Genomic DNA, 20104 nt, shown 5'->3' with positions numbered 1-20104 from the left:
AACCCAGACCGCTCAGAACCTTGCCCAAGTATCCCCTGCCCCTGACAATCTTGCGCTGGTAGAACCCGCTTTTGATGTTGGACGAAATATTCGTATGGTGCCACCTTTTTCTGAGAAAGAAGCGGAAAAGTATTTTTCACATTTTGAGCGTGTTGCTCTTACGTTAAAATGGCCTAAGGAGGTTTGGACACTGCTGTTGCAGTGTGTATTAACGGGGAAAGCACAGGAAGTATACTCTGCCCTCACCGTGGAGCAGGGCTCAGACTATACCACTGTTAAAAATGCCATCCTGCGTGCATATGAGTTGGTGCCTGAAGCATATCGACAACGCTTCCGTACTTATAGAAAAGGAGGTCAGCAAACTTATGTTGAGTTTGCTCGCGAAAAGCTTAACATGTTTGATCGGTGGTGTGTTTCTCAGAAAGTGCAATCTATGGATCAATTACGGGAGTTGATTCTCGTAGAGGAGTTTAAAAATTGCGTTTCAGAAGCGGTAGTAACCCATTTAAATGACCAGAAAGTCTCAACCCTTATGCAAGCAGCTGTTTGTACAGACGAGTTTGTGTTGACACACAAAACTGTGTTCACACCGCGTTCGTGTCGTGAAATGCCTTCGCCGAGTTCCAAAGTTTGGAAAAACTCAAATGCCGGTAAGACCGATTCTCTGAATGTATCACGAGAGTGTTTTTATTGTCATGAGGTTGGTCATTTGATTAAAACTTGCCCTGTGTTGAAGCGTAAAACTCAGTCAAAAGGGCCAGCACCGAAAGGGGTTGGTTTTGTTGCTGCCGCAAGTTCGCATTCTGCGGCAGAAGTAACTGGGGTTGATGCGCTTTATGGTCCTTTTGTTTTGCCTGGCACCCTTTCGTTACCTGGTCAGGAGAAGGGTGGGGTTTCGATTACTATACTGAGGGATACGGGGGCAGGTCAGTCTTTTGTCTTAGAGTCGGTTTTATCGTTTTCGGATGAAAGTTTCTGTGGTGCGGATGTGCTCGTTCAGGGAATTGAGTTGGGCATTGTTAAAGCCCCACTGCACATGGTGCATATTCAGTGTGAGCTGGTTTCAGGGTTGGTGAGAGTGGCGATTCGTCCTCAGCTACCCGTAAAAGGAGTAGCTTTTATATTGGGTAATGATTTGGCTGGGGGCAAAGTTTGTCCTTCTCCTGAGGTAATTAACCCCCCTTCTGAGCAAACGTTAAACTTCGCCCCTGAAGTTGCTTCCGTTTTCCCTGCTTGTGCGGTTACACGGGCGCAGTCACGTAGAATGGGTAGCAGTATGGATTTGTCGGACACTTTTCTGTGTATGGATGGGTTGTCTAATCCCCCACAGGTATCCCGATCGTTTAGTTTATCGTCCCCTGTCCGTGGTGCTGAATCGGATTTGGTGCTTCCTTTTGATAGACTCTTACTGTTATCCGAACAGGAAAAGGATCCCTCTTTAACTAAATGTCGGGGGTCGGTAATATCTAAGGACAACGTTTCCTCTATACACGTCGCGTATTACTGGGATGATGGCGTGTTAATGCGGAAATGGACTCCGACCAATTCCGATGATTATGGGTGGAATTCAGTATATCAGATGGTGGTGCCGGAAAAGCTGCGCCTACAGGTACTTCGTTTGGCACACGATCATGACTTGGCTGGTCACTTGGGGGTTACGAAGACTTATAAGCGGGTTCTTCGGTTTTTTTTTTGGCCTGGGTTGAAAGCCGACGTGGCTAGGTATTGTCGTTCGTGCCATCGCTGTCAGATAGCGGGTAAGCCAAATCAGTCCATTCCTCCGGCTCCGCTTCGACCCATTCCGGTTATGGGTGAGCCTTTTGATCGGATTATAATGGACTGTGTTGGGCCGTTGCCTCGGACTAAAACCGGGTATAAGTACCTGTTGACATTGATGTGTGCAGCGACTCGTTATCCGGAGGCAATACCGCTGCGTTCTTTAAAATCAAAAGTTATCATCAAAGCCTTACTTCAGTTTTTTTCTACGTTTGGTCTGCCTAAGGTTGTGCAAACGGACCAGGGTTCTAATTTCTTATCACGTTTGTTTGCGCAGGTTTTAAGTTATTTGGCGATTAAGCATGAGGTGTCCAGTGCGTACCATCCAGAGTCACAGGGTGCTCTCGAGCGATTCCACCAAACCCTTAAATCAATGCTTCGTACGTATTGTCTGGATTCCGAAAAAGAGTGGGATGAAGGGGTTCCACTACTTTTATTTGCTGTACGTGAGACTACGCAAGAATCACTTGGGTTTAGTCCAGCGGATTTGGTTTTTGGGCATACTGTGCGTGGCCCTTTAAAAATGCTGCGCGAACGATGTGTATCCGAAGAGAGTGTTGAGTCCAGTAACGTGCTTGATTATGTTAGCTCGTTTCGAGAGCGGTTGCATCGCGCGTGTGACGTGGCTCGAACTTCTCTGGTATCTTCTCAAGCTAGGATGAAGGTTTACTATGATCGAAAAGCGGTGTCTCGTTCCTTTACGGACGGCGATCAGGTGTTGGCTTTATTGCCCGTAGTTGGTTCTGCGTTGCAGGCGAAATTTTCCGGTCCTTATGTAGTGCAGTCTAAGTTAAGTGAGACCGATTATGTTATACGTACACCGGATCGCAGGCGGAAAACTCGTGTTTGCCACGTTAATATGTTGAAGCCTTATGTTAGGCGAGAGGTTACGACGGATTCGGCCTCCGCCGTACCTGTGGTTTGTGCTGCTGTGAGGCCAACTCTATATTGTCCGGAGGAGGATGGTCTTAGCTTGCGTGACGTTCCGGTTACTGGGGCGCGTTTGCCTAATTCTGACATTCTGGGAAAACTGGATGAACATCTGTCGTATTTGTCAGTAGATCATCGCCAGGAGATAATCCGAGTAATTCGTTTCCATTTGTCATTGTTTATGGATGTCCCTTCGCAAACGCACGTTATTAGTCACGATATTGATGTTTGTGGTCATGTGCCAATTAAGCAGCATGCATATCGTGTGAACCCCACAAAACGTGCTGTGATGCAGTCCGAAGTTCAATATCTCGTGGAAAATGGTTTTGCTGGGCCTAGTGCCAGTGCCTGGAGTTCTCCGTGTTTGTTGGTTCCAAAACCCGATGGAACTTATAGGTTCTGTACGGATTACCGTAAGGTTAATGCCGTCACTAAACCAGATTCATTTCCTTTGCCTCGCATGGAGGACTGTGTGGACAAGGTGGGTTCAGCTCGTTTCGTGACTAAGTTGGACTTGCTTAAAGGTTATTGGCAAGTACCATTAACACCTCGAGCAGCTGAAATATCTGCATTCGTCACCCCTGATGACTTTATGCAGTACTCTGTTATGGCCTTTGGGCTTAAAAATGCACCTGCCACGTTTCAACGACTAATGCATATAGTTTTGTCTGGAGTTCCTCACTGTGCAGCATATCTCGATGACATCGTGATTTATTCTTCCACTTGGGAAGAACATGTTATGGATCTTCAGGTGGTTTTTACTCGTTTGGGAAAGGCATGCCTTACACTCAATCTGGCTAAATGTGAATTTGGAAAAGCCACTGTGTCTTATTTAGGGAAGCAGGTTGGTCATGGTAAAGTTCGCCCTGTTTCAGCTAAAATCCAGGCTGTGGCCAATTTTGTAGTACCAACTACGAAAAGAGAACTCCGTAGGTTTTTGGGGATGGCTGGATACTACCGTGGGTTTTGTAGAAACTTCTCTGATGTGGTTTTACCCCTTACGAACTTGCTTGGTGCATCTCGCACTTTTGAGTGGACTAAGGATTGCCAGACTGCTTTTGATAGTGTTAAAGCTATTCTGTGTAGTGCCCCTGTTCTTTCAGCTCCCGATTTTCATCGCCCATTCAAGCTGGAAGTAGATGCCAGTGCCACTGGAGCCGGTGCTGTGCTCCTACAAGAGGATAGTGGTGGCATAGACCACCCTATTTGTTACTTCTCAAAGAAGTTCTTAAAACACCAGAAGAATTACAGCACCATCGAGAAGGAGGCATTGGCTCTGTTGCTTGCACTGCAGTACTTTGAGGTGTATGTGGGTTCTACATCGCTTCCTGTCTTAGTTTTTACGGATCATAATCCATTAACGTTTTTATCCCGAATGTGTAATGCCAACCAACGCATCATGCGATGGTCACTGTATCTCCAGGGATTTAATTTGGAGATAAGATATAAGCGAGGCACCGATAATATTTTGGCGGATGCATTATCTCGGGCCGCGTAGATGTCCAACTGAGCCAGTTTGCATAGGATGCTGTAATTTGGTGGTGGGGGTGTTACGTCCTGCATGTTTTGGGACGAGTTGGGTGCTCTGGGTTCTTTGCCTGTGTTTTTTTTTTTCTCTTCTATCCCTTCTAACAGGCAGACGCGTCGGGACCGGATTGGGGGATTAATAGCCCCGCCTGTCGTCCCGGGTGTTCCGGTTGGTCGTCCAGCCGGCGCGGCGTTTTTAAAAGCGAGCCCAGCTTACTGAAGAAGGAGAGTCTTGGAGCCCAGCAGCCTTTGTTGCCTGTAGTTGTCTGTTGTCTGGTCGTTGCTACGACCTGTGATGCTGATCACTTTGTTAACCGAGTCCTTCGGTTGAATAAAAACATTAGAAGCTTAAAAACAGACCGGAGATTGGGCATGGTTTGTTCGGTTGGTTGTTGGCGTGACAGGACCCTTTTGTCACTTGCCCTTACCCTAGACAGGGACGTGACACTGTAAGATAAATGCATCAGTAGCTGATGGTTTATATAAAGAAGGGTTTGGGGTGTTTTGTGCAACAGCTCTTAGAACAATTTACATACTAGAGAGATTGGTGAATGATGGAATATTGAACGTATAGCATGGTCCCGTGGATTGAGTGGGTATCACTAAGACCTTACACATCCAGTGTTGTGAGTGTGATGCTGCCCTCTGTGCTGGCGCGGATTAACCACATGGGCCATCTTGAGACAATGTAATGTTGTGAAAATGTACTATATAAGTAAAATTGAATTGAATTGAAAAAGAAAAAAAAATGAAAGGCTCGGGGGGCATTGTTTAGGAAATTCCTGGTCCAAACCTTTTACAGTGCTGTACAGGGCTCCTCAGGATGTAAGAATGACGGATATTTATCCATTATTTCTTGACCAGTGAATGTTGGATGATTGCTTTTCTTGCATGAAATTCCAATCGCTTCAGTGCTGAACACAATCTTCTTTGACATATATAAAATACAACATGGAGCATGAAAAGGAAAAAACAACAATGAAAACAACAACAAAATAGTACTGTTTGACATTAAATCAATTTGATCTCAATTCACATAGTTTGACATTTGAATATGAAGAAGAGACTCCACACATGGGATTGGTTCAGGATTCATAACCTTTTGTAAATTGTTTGGAGGAAAGCTGACTGAGTATGAGGCAGAATGACAAGAGAAAGATGAATGATGTGTTTTTCATTGAATTACTTACTTCCATCAAGAAAAAACTTGCCTTTTCTCTGCCAACCAATGATCGTTGCTGGGCAGCCGAAATGCTTCACTTTGCTTTCATGTTTTATGCATGCGTGCATAATTTCCTATATACAGTGCAGTAGCTTTTGCCAGTATATTTGCACATGGTTTAATACATGAGTAATATTTGGATGTCTGTGCATACAGGTGCTAAAAACCCATTACATCAGACATCTGAAATGAACATGCCATTCCATGTGCATTTCCTATTGTTTCATTTCCCTGGCAGTCAGTGAAGAAACTGTGTGTGACTCTGCCTGTCAGGTGATTGTGATCAGAAGGTTGCAAGTTCAAATCCCATGGCTGGAAGAATGACTTCACCATTGGACCCCTGAGCAATACCTTGAACTGACAGCTGTCTGACCCTGCTTTCTCAAAGTGCATGCTGCTTTGGATAAAAGCACCAATTGAATAAATAAATAAATGCAATATCTGTATATTGTATGCAGTCTAAAGATTCCCTTGGCTTGAAAGGGGGATTCTGTCAAATCCATACCCACCCCTATTAGCCAGTTAGAGTGAATGTTTTGTAATAAAACATACACAGCAAATATGATGCTGTTTCTCAAACATCCATTTTCTGTAACTGTGTGTCCTGTTCAGGGACATGGGGGGGTCTGGAATCTATGGGTGAAAGTGAGGGAATAACCCAGGAATGGGCACCAACCCACTGCAGGGCACACACACACACACACACACACACACACCATTCACATTCACATCTACAGGCAATTTGGTAACTCCAATAAACCTCAGCATGTTTCTGGACTGTGGGGGGAAACTGGAGAACACAGTGAAATCACCTGATGACACAAGGAGAACATGCAAACTCCACATGCATGGAGCCATGGTGGAGACTCAAACACTGGTCTCAGAGGTGTGATGCAATAGCGTCATCTGCTGCACCACAGCAGCGCCACCCCATACCTCGAACAGAAAAGAACAATTAGTGAAAAACAATTCCGATGTAAAAAAATTGTCTTTGCATTACTCCATACAATCAGAATGAGCCAAGCATGAATGAAAACCCAGGAACTATTGTGCCACCCGTGAGAGGTAAATATGAACTCTCTGCAGTCTCTGTCCAAATTCTTGCTTGATATCAATCGATTATGAGTGACGAGCAAAAAGTGGATGAAGGCCTGCAAGGCTGTGATGTCATCCTGCAAGTGGAAGCACATGGGGCGTAATTACAGACCACGAAATGTTGCTTCACACCTCCCAAAACGGCAGCTGTGCTCTGCGTGAGGTTGTGGAGTCAGATAGGAGGACTAGAAATGATGCCAGAATGACAGCTCCTCTGCTCCTCGCACCCTTACAGGAACTCCCTTCCGGAGCCCTTGCCAACCTCCACCTCCAGTTTACCTTAAAAATTTTCATTCACAATTTCTTGAGTGAAGCCGTCACCCATTTTCTTATCTTCTTTTGTCTGTACATTCCTTTAGAGTTTGGACACTTTATTTCCTTTTTGATATATATCTCTGTCCAGCTTAAAGATTAAGCCCCAAGTCTGGTTAGCATTTCTTGCAGTGGCCTCTCTAGTGACCTCAGGGACCAGTGGGCAGAGAACCTGGCGTTGTGGCTGGATGGCCCAGTTTAGGGTGCTCTGCCAAAGATACCTTTTCTTAAAACTGCGCACTGAGTTGCATTTGTGACAATAATGCCACATTATTCATACAAAGCATGAATAATGCATTGTGTTCAAACGTTATATTTATAGTGGGTGGTCTATTGGAAATTCTTTCACCTGTAAAACAAAGATATCTAATATAAACACCCTACCCTTTCAAAACAGTTAGAAATTTGGGAGAAAAAAATAGACAAAAATATACATATGACAGCAAGGTTCCTAACTGAAGTGGTACAAGGTTCCAAACTACAACTTTAAAATGTACTTCTTTCATGGTGCTCCTATTACACCAAAAATTAAGAAATTTTCTAGTGAAAACGATGATTTCTGGAACTTTCTACCTTATGCTGCTAGTTTTAGATGTTTTTTGGATGCGGTAGAAGCCAATAATGTGCCAACTACTAACAATAAAATACATTTTTAATTCTTAATGTAATAAAAGTCTATAATGTAATATTTGGCCAATTATGTATTACCTACATTTTCTGAACTAATATTGTAATAACTTTTTGCCAACTATGTAATTTGTTATTACATTATTGGCCAGTTATTACATTATTGGCCAGTTATTACATTATCGACTTGTATTACATTACATTACAAACAGAAACATTTCTATTGATATTAGCATGTTGTTACATTATTGCTAGTAATTACCCTTATATTGGGTGATGCTCTTTTCACATACAACCTGAAGCGTGTATCTGCTGGTGAGATACACTCACTGGCCACTTTACCAGGTTAATAGATACATATTGCTAGTTGAGGGGTGGGATACTCTTTCTCCTATTGATTGAGATCTGGTGACTGTGGAGGCCATTTGAGAACAGTTGAGAACACTCGGTTATCTAGTACCGAGGCATGGCAAGCCTGGAGCTCAAACAGGGGTAGCTGCTGAATGGGATGTCGATCCATCCCAAAATACATACTCTCACAATCAAAGCCATGGGCAATTTCAGCTAGTCCGCATGTTTCTGGAGTTCCTAGAAGAAACCCAAATGCAGAAAGAACGTATGACATAGACGTCGACTATATGGACAAAAGTACTGGGACACCTGGCCATTACACCTACAGGAACTTCTATGACATCCCATTCTAAACCCATAGGTGTCAGTATGGAGTCGCTCCCCCCTTTCCAGCTGTAACAGCTGTCACTCTTCTGGGGAGGCTTTCCACAAGTTTATAGAGTGAGGTGTAATGGCCAGGTGTCCCAGTACGTTTTTCCTTATAGTGTATATCCACATATAAGCAGGGGTGGGATTCAAACCTTCGACATGCGAGGCGTTAGTGATACTGACTGCACCACTGCACAGCACAGAAACTGCTGTGGGACTTTACTTATGCTGCAGTCTCCCGTCTATCCAGGAAGTACGGAATGGAGGAACTGAATGAGAATGTGTTGTATGTACTGAACTGAGTACACGCCGGAGATAAGGGATGAGTGAAAGATACAGGTAGGGCTGATATCTGCTGCAAGCATAAAGCAGGATTGCAGATATACAATTTAACAAATTATTCAATAAATGAAATTGGAAACAAATCATTTTGACGGAATGCAAAGCGATAAAACAGGAATAACAGGAAAAATGATTCCACTGCTAAGGGTTAATATGACGCTGGCTGCAGTACGATAGCCCGGCAGTGGAGAGATGGCCCTGCAGTGGAGAGATGGCCCTGCAGTGATCTCTCCCTCAGGCCTCCTTTAAATGTGGGGGCTGAACTCAAAGGTGTGGGTGGAGGGTACAGTTTTGCTTACTTTACGTCTCCCTGAAAACTGACACCCCAGCAAGAAAAAACGACAGTGACTGTGCCGAGTGCTGAATTCATTTAGAAAAATTCTGAAGTCATTGTTTTGGGCTTTAGCTTTTACTGGAGCAGTTACCATCAGTTAATGTAACATCTTGACATATATTTTTAAAGGATAATAATCGAATAATAAAATGAATATAAAAATCTTTCTGAACGTTAAAGCTGTTCAACCTTCCCAAAATAAGATGAAGTGAAGTATTGCTCTTTTTAAATTTTCCATTAGGTATAAATCCCATTAAAATGCACTTACAGCCACCATGTACATTTGGTCACTTAATTTAATTTAAAGAAATTAACATTAGTAGTCTCAATGGAAAATGGGCCAAAAACATACTTTACACACGGATATGGTTATTTCTGGCTCAAAGATTGACATTTACAGTATAAATTGCGTTTGTTATTCCAAGGATCTTCTAACACAAGTCTAAAGGACGGAAGAAGGTCAAGCTGAGTTATTAAAATACTACTGCATGGATCTCAGAGAGAGCCAAGAATTACAGGTAAAGTTAATTGAATTGGATCAAAACTGAAAATGAGTTGTTTTATATGGCTGGCTTATTGCTTCCATTCCATTATGAATGTATAAAGAATTAATGCAGTTTTATACATACATCCTACAACTTAATCTCATGATTAAAAAAGTATTTATGTTTAAACTGTTAATGAGTGAAAGCATGTATGAGTGAGTGAGTGAGTGAGTGAGTGAATGAGTGCATGTATGAGTGAATGAGTGCATGTATGAGTGAGTGAATGAGTGCATGTATGAGTGAGTAAGTGCATGTATGAGTGAGTGAGTGAGTGCATGTGTGAGTGTGAGTGAGTGAATGAGTGCATGTATGAGTGAGTGAGTGAGTGAATGAGTCCATGTATGAGTGAGTGAATGAGTGCATGTATGAGTTAGTGAGTGAGTGCATGTATGAGTGAGTGAGTGAGTAAGTGCATGTATGAGTGAGTGAGTGAGTCCATGTATGAGTGAGTGAGTCCATGTATGAGTGAGTGAGTGAGTGAGTAAGTGCATGTATGAGTGAGTGAGTGAGTAAGTGCATGTATGAGTGAGTGAGTGAATGAGTGCATGTATGAGTGAGTGAGTGAGTGAGTGAGTGAATGAGTGCATGTATGAGTGAGTGAGTGAGTGCATGTATGAGTGAATGAGTGAGTAAGTGCATGTATGAGTGAGTGAGTGAGTCCATGTATGAGTGAGTGAGTCCATGTATGAGTGAGTAAGTGAGTAAGTGCATGTATGAGTGAGTGAGTGCATGTATGAGTGAGTGAGTGAATGAGTGCATATATGAGTTAGTGAGTGAGTGAGTGAATGAGTGCATGTATGAGTGAGTGAGTGAGTAAGTGCATGTATGAGTGAGTGAGTGAGTAAGTGCATGTATGAGTGAGTGAGTGCATGTATGAGTGAGTGAGTCCATGTATGAGTGAGTGAGTGAGTGAGTGAGTAAGCGCATGTATGAGTGAGTGAGTGAATGAGTGCCTGTATGAGTTAGTGAGTGAGTGAGTGAATGAGTGCATGTATGAGTGAGTGAGTGAGTAAGTGCATGTATAAGTGAGTGAGTGAGTGAGTCCATGTATGAGTGAGTGAGTCCATGTATGAGTGAGTGAGTCCATGTATGAGTGAGTGAGTGAGTAAGTGCATGTATGAGTGAGTGAGTGAATGAGTGCATGTATGAGTGAGTGAGTGAGTGAATGAGTGCATGTATGAGTGAGTGAGTGAGTCCATGTACTGTATGAGTGAGTGAGTGAGTAAGTGCATGTATGAGTGAGTGAGTGCATGTATGAGTGAGTGAGTAAGTGCATGTATGAGTGAGTAAGTGCATGTATGAGTGAGTGAGTGAGTGCATGTATGAGTGAGTGAGTGAGTGCATGTATGAGTGAGTGAGTGCATGTATGAGTGAGTGAGTGAGTGCATGTATGAGTGAGTGAGTGCATGTATGAGTGAGTGAGTGAGTCCATGTACTGTATGAGTGAGTGAGTGAGTAAGTGCATGTATGAGTGAGTGAGTGCATGTATGAGTGAGTGAGTAAGTGCATGTATGAGTGAGTAAGTGCATGTATGAGTGAGTGAGTGAGTGCATGTATGAGTGAGTGAGTGAGTGCATGTATGAGTGAGTGAGTGCATGTATGAGTGAGTGAGTGAGTGCATGTATGAGTGAGTGAGTGAGTGAGTGCATGTATGAGTGAGTGAGTGAGTGCATGTATGAGTGAGTGAGTGAGTGCATGTATGAGTGAGTGAGTGAGTGCATGTATGAGTGAGTCAGTGAGTGAGTGCATGTATGACTGAGTGAGTGAGTAAGTGCATGTATGAGTGAGTGAGTGAGTGCATGTATGAGTGAGTGAGTGAGTGAGTGCATGTATGAGTGAGTGAGTGAGTGAGTGAGTGCATGTATGAGTGAGTGAGTGAGTGAGTGAGTGAGTGCATGTATGTGCCCTGGGATGGACTGGCATCTCTTCCAAGGTGTAATCCAGTCTTTGCCTGGAATAGGATCCCAGACTAACGGATGGCAGATAGATGGGTTATAAACTACCTTATTTTTTCTTTATTGCTAGCATTATTTACTTATCTTTAAAAATAAGTTATTCTGAGATCAAGCTAAAGCGCAGGGCTAGTTTTGAATGAATTGGCATTGCTATAGAGATTATGCGTCATTTGGCAAAGGAAGCGGCAGCAAATGAATTTCAGTCAGCTTTGACTGAAGAAATAAAATTGTTAGAAATAAATGAGAACAAGATCAGTAGATTCAAGAAAAGAGAGGACATAGGTAACTGAAGCAGCAACCCTCGAAAAGATTCACATTCCATGTGGCAAAGTTATTTGAAAGCATCCATCCATCCATCCATTTATTTTATTTTAAAAATAGTATTCCATGAATAATTTACACAAGGAAATTTATGTTATTTGTTATTCTGGTCAGAATGAAATATGAATGTACACTTTTGCTTATTGTACTCATTACATTTTATATAACTCCTAATACCATTCACCTAAAGCTGAAAAAAAAGACAAAAAAATATTTCACATGGCCTATACTGTCAGGTGACAGAGGTAGGAGCAGACCTAAGGGCAAACAATAAGGGGTGAATAGGGCTAACAACAGCGGAAAGTACACAATGGGGCGACGTCAATGACCGGACTGGGGAGCACAGGACTGGGAGGCGCTCTTATAACCACTGATGAGAAGCAAATGAGAGGCATCTGGTGTGAATCACATGAGGGCTGAAATGAGAGGCAAGACAAAATTAATGAGTTGTGGCTCATTCGAGCCAAGGGGGCAGGAAGGCAGGACATGTCATATACAAAACAGCACTTGTAAACAAATAAATGACAAAATGGCCCAGGAATGTTGCTATAGTTCTTCATTTCTGAAGGTGATTTGTCTTGTTGGCATTTCCTTTAATGGTTTGCTCCTTGAGGGTCAATAAACTGCAAACACACAGGATAATTTAAAACCAACCTTATTAGACAACCATACAGCAAATAACTGCACTACATGTTTGTGGATTTTTTTTCTACAGATTAGCTGATGTACGAACTGGACAACAATATGCAAATAAATGGGAGCAAAGTCACAAGTGTCACGTGAGCCATAAATAAAAGGGATGTGATTCACAAATGTGTAAAACCCATTTTAGGTGTACAAATCGGTCAGTGTTTCTGTGGATATGATTTTATACATCACAAATAAAAATACATATTTCTGTATAGTGATGTACTTGTGATTTTTTTTCTACAGATCAGCTGCGGACAAAAATCCATAAATAAATAGGAGGAAAGTCACAAATGTAATGACCCACAAATAGACAGGACGTGATCCACAAAGGTGCAAAATGCGTTTCACGTATAAAAATCGCTCTGTATTTTTGTGGGTATGATTTTATACAATACAAATAAAAACTACATGGATAGTTAAATATTTGTGGATCATGGTACATATTTGGGGATTGGCTTCTGTGGGCTACGAATAATGAAGTTCAATAAAATCTTCCACAAACTGGCTAACTTAATTGCTGATAACTGGGAGCACCTGTGAAAATGACGGTTTGTGAGCCATTTGCAGTATTTTCTGACCCCACTAGATGGTGCTCTTGGGTTGCTTTGGGGCATGCTTTGAGTCATTTTTTGAACAGAGAGCACCATCAAGCGGGGTCAGAAAAGACAACAGATTGTTCATGAATCTGTGTTTTGGCCATCATTAGTTGGGAGTAGTGAGCCACAGTCACCCTGTAGCCAGGCATGCACGCAGCAAAAATACAACGGATTATGGTATGCGGAGGGGCACCATGCGGCCGGGCATGCACGCAGCAAAAATACAACGGATTATGGTATGCGGAGGGGCACCATGCGGCCGGGCATGCACGCAGCAAAAATACAACGGATTAGGGTATGTGGAAGGGCACCATGCGGCCGGGCATGTACGCAGCAAAAATACAATGGATTAGGGTATGCAGAGGGGCACCATGTGGCTGGGCATGCATGCAGCAAAAATACAACGGATTAGGGTATGCGGAAGGGCACCATGCGGCCGGGCATGCATGCAGCACAAATACAACGGATTAGGGTATGCGGAGGGGCACCATGCGGCCGGGCATGCATGCAGCAAAAATACAAAGGATTATGGTATGCGGAGAGACACTGAAGACAACTTGGCTGCAGACAGTCTACGAAAAGCAGATGCAGGTGGATTTAAAAAGTTTGTTACATGTTTTTATATGATCGTTTGCCAAATATTTTCAGGATCTAAGACAGTATCACTGGCCGCCTCATTCCACATTTCAAAATAAAAGTCTGTTTCACTTAATGGATTACTGAAAACCCATTATGCTTCTATCATGTGTATTTTGCCCTGATTATTGTAAGTTCACAATGAAGTGCGAATGAATGAACCAGTCAGTGTGAGAATGAACCAGTCAGAGCAGCAGCGAATCCACGTAAGCTGCCCCTGGGACTGAGCGGGACTGAGAAGGAAATATGAAATAGTGTGCAAAAATATGCCAAAAATAAGCATGACAGAGGGAGGGAAATGCTGTTGTACCTGCAGGTGAGCCTGCAAGATGGGGCGGGTTGTGCTCCAATTAAATGCCTGGATGATTGAATTTAATGTGCAGATAATGTGGCTGAATAAATGAGAAGCAGGGATGTGTCCTTGTTCTTCACAGCCGTCATCTGGGCTGGTGTCACGGCGGATTTGTGATGCTGGTCCACCCACCAGCCTGCAGCTTTATAGCACATCATCATTTCTTTTTCTTTGGGGGCCACAGATCATTTTGGGAGTTCAAGTGTGTCCCCAGTGTTTTATGTTTTGTTTTGTTTCGGTGCGACTCCCATGCCGTAAGAAACACCAGCATGAAGAGAAACTCGGCTCCTCATCCCACATTCCCATGTAAGTGACTCTGGCTTTGAGCTCTACTGGTTTCCCACACTTAACAAAAAAAAGCATTTTAGATTAATTTCAAGCCACAGTAAGTTTTACACAAGGATGTGAACAATAAACAGCCTATAAAGAATTTGCTTTAGGCTGTGGTGCTGAATGTGTGTTTCATGGATCTGACAGCTTGACCCAACTATCAATGAGTTGGAAAGGCTATAGGAAATAAACCATAGTTAATGTAATATATCCTCCTAATACTGTGTTTACATAGTCATGGGGGGGGGGGGGGGTATGGTGACACATTGGTTAGCACTGTTGAATCTCACCTCTAGGACCAGGGTTCGAGTCCAAACTAATTACCAATGTAATCTTTAAAAATCATAAGATAAGACAAAGCAGACAGAAGAATTGATTCTTTTCATACCTGGATCTGTGCTGAGAGTTAATATTGCTAAAAATGATTTAAAAATATGGAACTGGCTTCAACTTGCTGCAGTTAGTGCTGCTCATCCAATGCAGGGTTACCGTGGTTCCAGGAAACAGGGGTATTCCGCACGGGATGCTAATCCACCACGGGAAGCTAATCCACCACGCCACCACGAGAAGCATGCTCTCATACACGCTAAGGGCCTTTAATATACATGATTTATTACATGGTTGTACGGCCAAAACATATTTGATTGCAGTCTGGTCAGTGCAATGGGATGAAATGTTAAACAGTAGTAATACTCCAAAATACTGTGGGGAAAAAGGAAAAAGAGAACCTGAAAGACATGAGGTGGAATGTTCTACAGTCTGATGGGTTGGAACATGCTTTGAACTGGAAGCAGTATTCAGGGTCACCTAAATATGCAGGAGCATCAGAACATCCCCAAATTGATTTACTTTTGCAAAATTGGAATTTCAGTGGTGAAAAAGATGTGGTGGAGCTGCTTGGTCTGCAGGAATGTTTGCAGCTACATTCACACCTTTAAATGATACTTTTTGATCTTTTTAAGTTACCCTGATACATGACAATACTTTATATTTGTCAATGGAAAAACTTGTGGAACTGAACTAGTGAATTTACCAACATTAAAGAAGCTGTAGAAGCAAAAGAATCCCATTTACCCCCTCCTCTCTCTCTCTCTCTCTCTCAGTCTCTCTTCCTCGCTTGCCTCCCTCCCTCCCTCTAACATTCTCACTTATCCTCTCACCACTCCTCCCACTCTCTCACTCTCCTCCCTTCTTCTCCCTTCGCTCGCTTCCTTTCCCCCTTTATAATCACTGTTCGTCGGATTTCTAACCATGATACCTTCCTCCGTGAAAGGCTCTCAGATGCTGATGTAGTCTTTCACTGGCACTGCAAGCATCTTCCGGTTCCCAGATTGAGTCCCACATATGGAAACGGCATGAGGATGCTTGGGAATAACAGTGTTTATGTTGCTTTTCCTCTTAATCTCTTTCAAGCTTTTCACGTGTGAGGATTATAGAAACAGTCACTTTGGATTTCTCATTGGAAAGGATGCTCCAGTCTCTCATCTCTTTAGCTAAAGCTAGAAAAAGGACTAATGTACTTTCCTGATGCTGAAGACACCTGCCAAAGAGTTCATTTCAGCCACAGGAAGCATGACATCCCAGCCAGCGAGCCCCACGGACTGCCAGTGGATTGTGGATTTTCCTGTTTTTTGTTTTTTTTTAGCTGTAAACTTCTAATGTGAACGTTTCAGAGACACAAGAAAAGAAAAAATACTGCTTGATTTTCAGATTTATGGCTTTCTCAAGACTGGATTTTGGTATCTAACAAAGAGGTAGGATTATTATTATGAATTATTAATAATAATAATAATAATAATAATAATACTTTTACAATTTTGTCAGTAGAGATAGTACAATATCAGAATATCTACTACAGCACTAGTTTTTTAGTATGCATTTTAGTACGTATTATTTTTTAAAATATCATTATGAAGTATCATTCATGCACCATATTCCAAAAGCAGAAATATGTTGTTAGTTACTTCAGTTTTAAAGTCGGTCGTTTTACGTTTTACTATTACATTAAAAACAAAAGATCTGTTACATATCTGCAACATATATGTCCCCAGTATACTTCCATTGCATATTGTAATTGGTAGAGTATATGGTGAGTATATAAATTTCCAAAGTTTTGTATCCTCGTATCCTTGTTGTATCCTCGAGTCCTCCTTTTCCCTGCTTAGCCCCTAAACTTGTGCAAACTACGATGCACTTCAGTTTCAATGTAGTTTCTCTTCTAAGGAATGCCAAACTGACCAGATTAAATCCTTTCCCAATGTAATGTCTCCACACAGGTCATAGAAACAATGTTAATCTAAATGCATTACAGTTATGGATGGAATGTTTCTGCTGTAGTGCTTCTTGCTTGGTTCTGTTTCCTGATTCCTGTTCTGGGTACAGATCTGAAACAAGTGCCATTCATCAGGGAGCAGAGAGCAATGCACACAGACAATGTGAATGCTAACTGCTGTCTATAAGAGGGGTCTGTATAAATACTATAGCCAAGAGAAGAGGTTTAATTAAGATATATAAATCCTGGAAAGAGTTACAGAGTCCGGTCAAAGTGTCTGGTATTTGGTCAGGTGATGTGGCCATAAGACACATGGCCAATACAGTGAATCGCTGTAAACTGTCAAATTTGAACCCTTGATCTCCATGATTTCTATTATACTGAGAAAGCAGTGGTGCTGCTTTTTTTCTCTTGAAAAGCTTGTATCCCCACAAAAGTCAAGCAGCTGGGAATTCTCTGTCCCCCTCCAACCAGCTAGGAATTCTCTGTTCCCCTCCAGTTCCTCTGACCTCACCATTCATAGCCATACTAATATATAAAACATATTTACTCGTTCCATAAATCTCCCATGAAACTGAAATAAATTGAAAATCAATTTATATCCATTGATAATTAAAGCTGAATTTTTCAAAAAAGAGAAAAGCTAACATTCACCACACATTCGTAAAAATGTGACTTTGGGTTTTTCTTATTACTTATTAATTTCTTAGTGAAAGATTCCTGTAGGTTCCAGGTCTTTTTTCTGTTCATATTGCTGTGCCTGACCTTTTGTCTGATTTGAATAACCTCCGTAAGAGGTAAGTATATAAAAAGTATTCACTCTATATAAGTCATTGAAGTTGTACAAAATTACATAAAAGTCTTTCCACCAGGATAGTTTCATGTTGGCAGGTGGCAGGATCCTTGAGTCGGAAGTATGACAGGTGCAGCATACAGTGCTTTATTCCTGTTTCTCCTGCTCTCACTATCTCTCCTGTTAAATACCTGCCGGGGAGAGCAGCAAGAGGAGATTACTGTGATCTTCTGATTGCCTCACAGCCACAACTGTTTCGCTTCTGCTTGTGTTGAGGTGAGGAATTAGTGGCCGTATTCAATTAGGCAGAAACTGGATTCGTGGTAGTTGGAAGATCCCATTAGTCGACTCATGACATTCCTCTGTCTAGTTCTACGCCGTTGCTCACAAGGCCTGACCAGGGCTGAAAGGATCATCAGAGGGCCACCACACTGGACAGTCTGTCAGCATCTCCATGAGTTTGACTGGCCTGGTGCGGGACTTTAAAGGAGGGGTCCTGCAAGTCCAGGAACCGCAGGTGATATGGGGGTTAGAGTTCTTAAACATGACCATCCATTGTACTGTAGTAAAGTGTGATCTTTTGTGAGAATAGGCCCCCAGCCCAGGAAGTAGTACGACAGCTCCTCCATGATCCAGTGATGGAGTTCCTTTTGGTGGCACTGAGCTTCTTAGAGAGATACAGCTCCCAATGCTACCTTTGATGCATTTCAAAAAAATGGCTGATTGAAGGAAGAAGTGGGTTAGACGTTAACACAGTCATCAGTGTTAAAAGGGCTGCTCAGCTTCCTCCTTCCACGGCAGACATATCAGACTCTTTCGAGCGAGGTACACTAAGGCGGTGAGGGCAAAGAAAAAATGCAGCACAAAGGGGTAGCATCCTGGTAAGACTTGGCGATTGTGTATCCTCTCTCTACTTTTTTTGTGGCTGGGGCAGGCTTCATCTGATGAGGTACCCTAGGCAGGGTTGGCAGTAATGCACGCTTGAGAGATGGCGTCCAGGAACTTTCTGAGTCAGAAGAGATTGTCAACATGCACCACCATGTCATTGAGGTAAGCAGGCAAGATGTGGATCAAGGATAATGGTTTGCAAGCTAAGAATCCGGGCAAGTCATGTCTTAGCAAGGGTTTGACCAGAAGTTCTTAAACAAAACCACCCATCAGACTCCACTTGCCGGCGCTGCGGATGCAGTTGATAGGGTGGGTCTCCATGAGTTTAATCACTGGAACCCAAGCGGCTTTCCTCAGGGGCCACAGCAGCCCCAGGATCCATGAATGCAGGGATGGGGGTTTCCCTCTAAATACACCACAGTGAGTTCCCTGCTTGGCTTTTTAGGGCTGATGGACGCCAAAATCCTCCATCCAAGTTTTTGTGACTGACTGCATCCTGGAGTCTGTGGGCATGGCCTCATCTGGAGAGCCAACCATAGTTGATCCATGGGTGAGAAGCTTTTGGATTGGCCTTGAGGTTCGGGGTTGCCGCAGACCAAACCACTCCTCCTTAGAGCTGCGGCAACAAATTAAGGTTCTGGGCTTATCACCAATCCCCATCTCTTTGGTTATAGCAACATCCAATAGCATTAATTTGTTTGGTGGAGGGGAGGCTTTGATACACTTCTTCCAAGTCATCAGTCAGCAGGAGAAAGTGGTCTATGGAGATCTTTTTGGCCATCTGCTGTGAAGTATTTCAGTTGATATGCAGCCAACGCTGTGCGATTTGTAACAGCTGGTTAAACTGAGCCTGCTCTATTTAGTCACTATAATATTTGGAACCAGTGTACAACTGTAATAGACAACAAGCCTGCCCGAGTTTTCAGGGTGTCTTAGAAGTGAGTCAGGGTAGGGCATGGAACCTGGCCTGAGCTTCTCTGCTTAGCAAGGGGGCAAGAAGACCATCTCTCCCTTTCTGGAGGACACTCAAAGGTGCTTTGATGTTGCCCATCTCTGTGTCTTTTTTTTAGAAATCAGTAGCGAGACGGAAATCCCCATTGGCACCTGGTGTGTTAGTAGGTGGGTTGCCTGAGACATGCTGGGAAAGGGCCCTAAAATGGGCAAGCAGTTCTCAGTGCGCTTAAGGAACAATTGCTGTAGCAACAACTGTTGTAGCTGTTGCAATGAACATTGAAGAAGTTACCGCATCGATGTCCATATGTGAAGGTCATCCTCCTGGCCTCATGATACCAAAAATCACTGCTAATTGTTAAAATGAAGTGGGATCTAAGAGTCTGGATTTTATTCAGTGAGGTAATTGATAGTGAAGGATTTCAAGAGGGGTGCAGTCTCAGCCTTGGCTAACGAGGGGGGGGGGATTTTCTGAATTCTTGTCAGCTATAGCTTGTTGACACTCATACAGGAGAAGTAGGAGTTGGGTGATCCCCTTTCGGCCAAACTGTGACTTCTGATTTCTAACATGACTTGTTCCAACATTTTATTTCATGTTCCGGGCTGGACTATTAATAGTGTATAAATAATACAGAGCATGTACAAGCATGGAAACTGATGGGCGCATGCTCTGGTATACATTTACAGTAGCAGTGGACCATGTTTCTTTTACCATCTTTTACAGTATTTCTTTAGCCGTCCGCATTGTCCAGTTAAGGGAGAGGGTTCTCGCTGCCGCCTGAGGGAAGGGGCAGAGCGAGACGTGGGCGGAGCGAGATGTGGGCGGATCGAGACGTGGGCGGATTGAGATGTGGGCGGAGCGAGATGTGGGCGGATCGAGATGTGGGCGG

The 20104-nt window shown here is 43.0% G+C and overlaps 1 protein-coding gene across 1 annotated transcript in view; it reads left to right on the top strand.

Moving 5' to 3' along the window:
* Positions 1-15774: 15774 nt before the first annotated feature.
* LOC111847942 (delta-sarcoglycan-like) overlaps positions 15775-20104 on the top strand; it is a 73915-nt gene continuing 69585 nt past the window's right edge. Inside the window, exon 1 of the mRNA XM_072717093.1 lies at positions 15775-16064. The gene's annotated coding sequence lies outside the window, so the exon portion shown is untranslated. The remainder of the gene's footprint in view (positions 16065-20104) is intronic.

Source organism: Paramormyrops kingsleyae, chromosome 10, assembly GCF_048594095.1.
Source record: "Paramormyrops kingsleyae isolate MSU_618 chromosome 10, PKINGS_0.4, whole genome shotgun sequence".
Classification (NCBI taxonomy): domain Eukaryota; kingdom Metazoa; phylum Chordata; class Actinopteri; order Osteoglossiformes; family Mormyridae; genus Paramormyrops; species Paramormyrops kingsleyae.
Note: the sequence above shows the minus strand (reverse complement) of the source record. Positions and strands in the feature narration are given on the sequence as shown.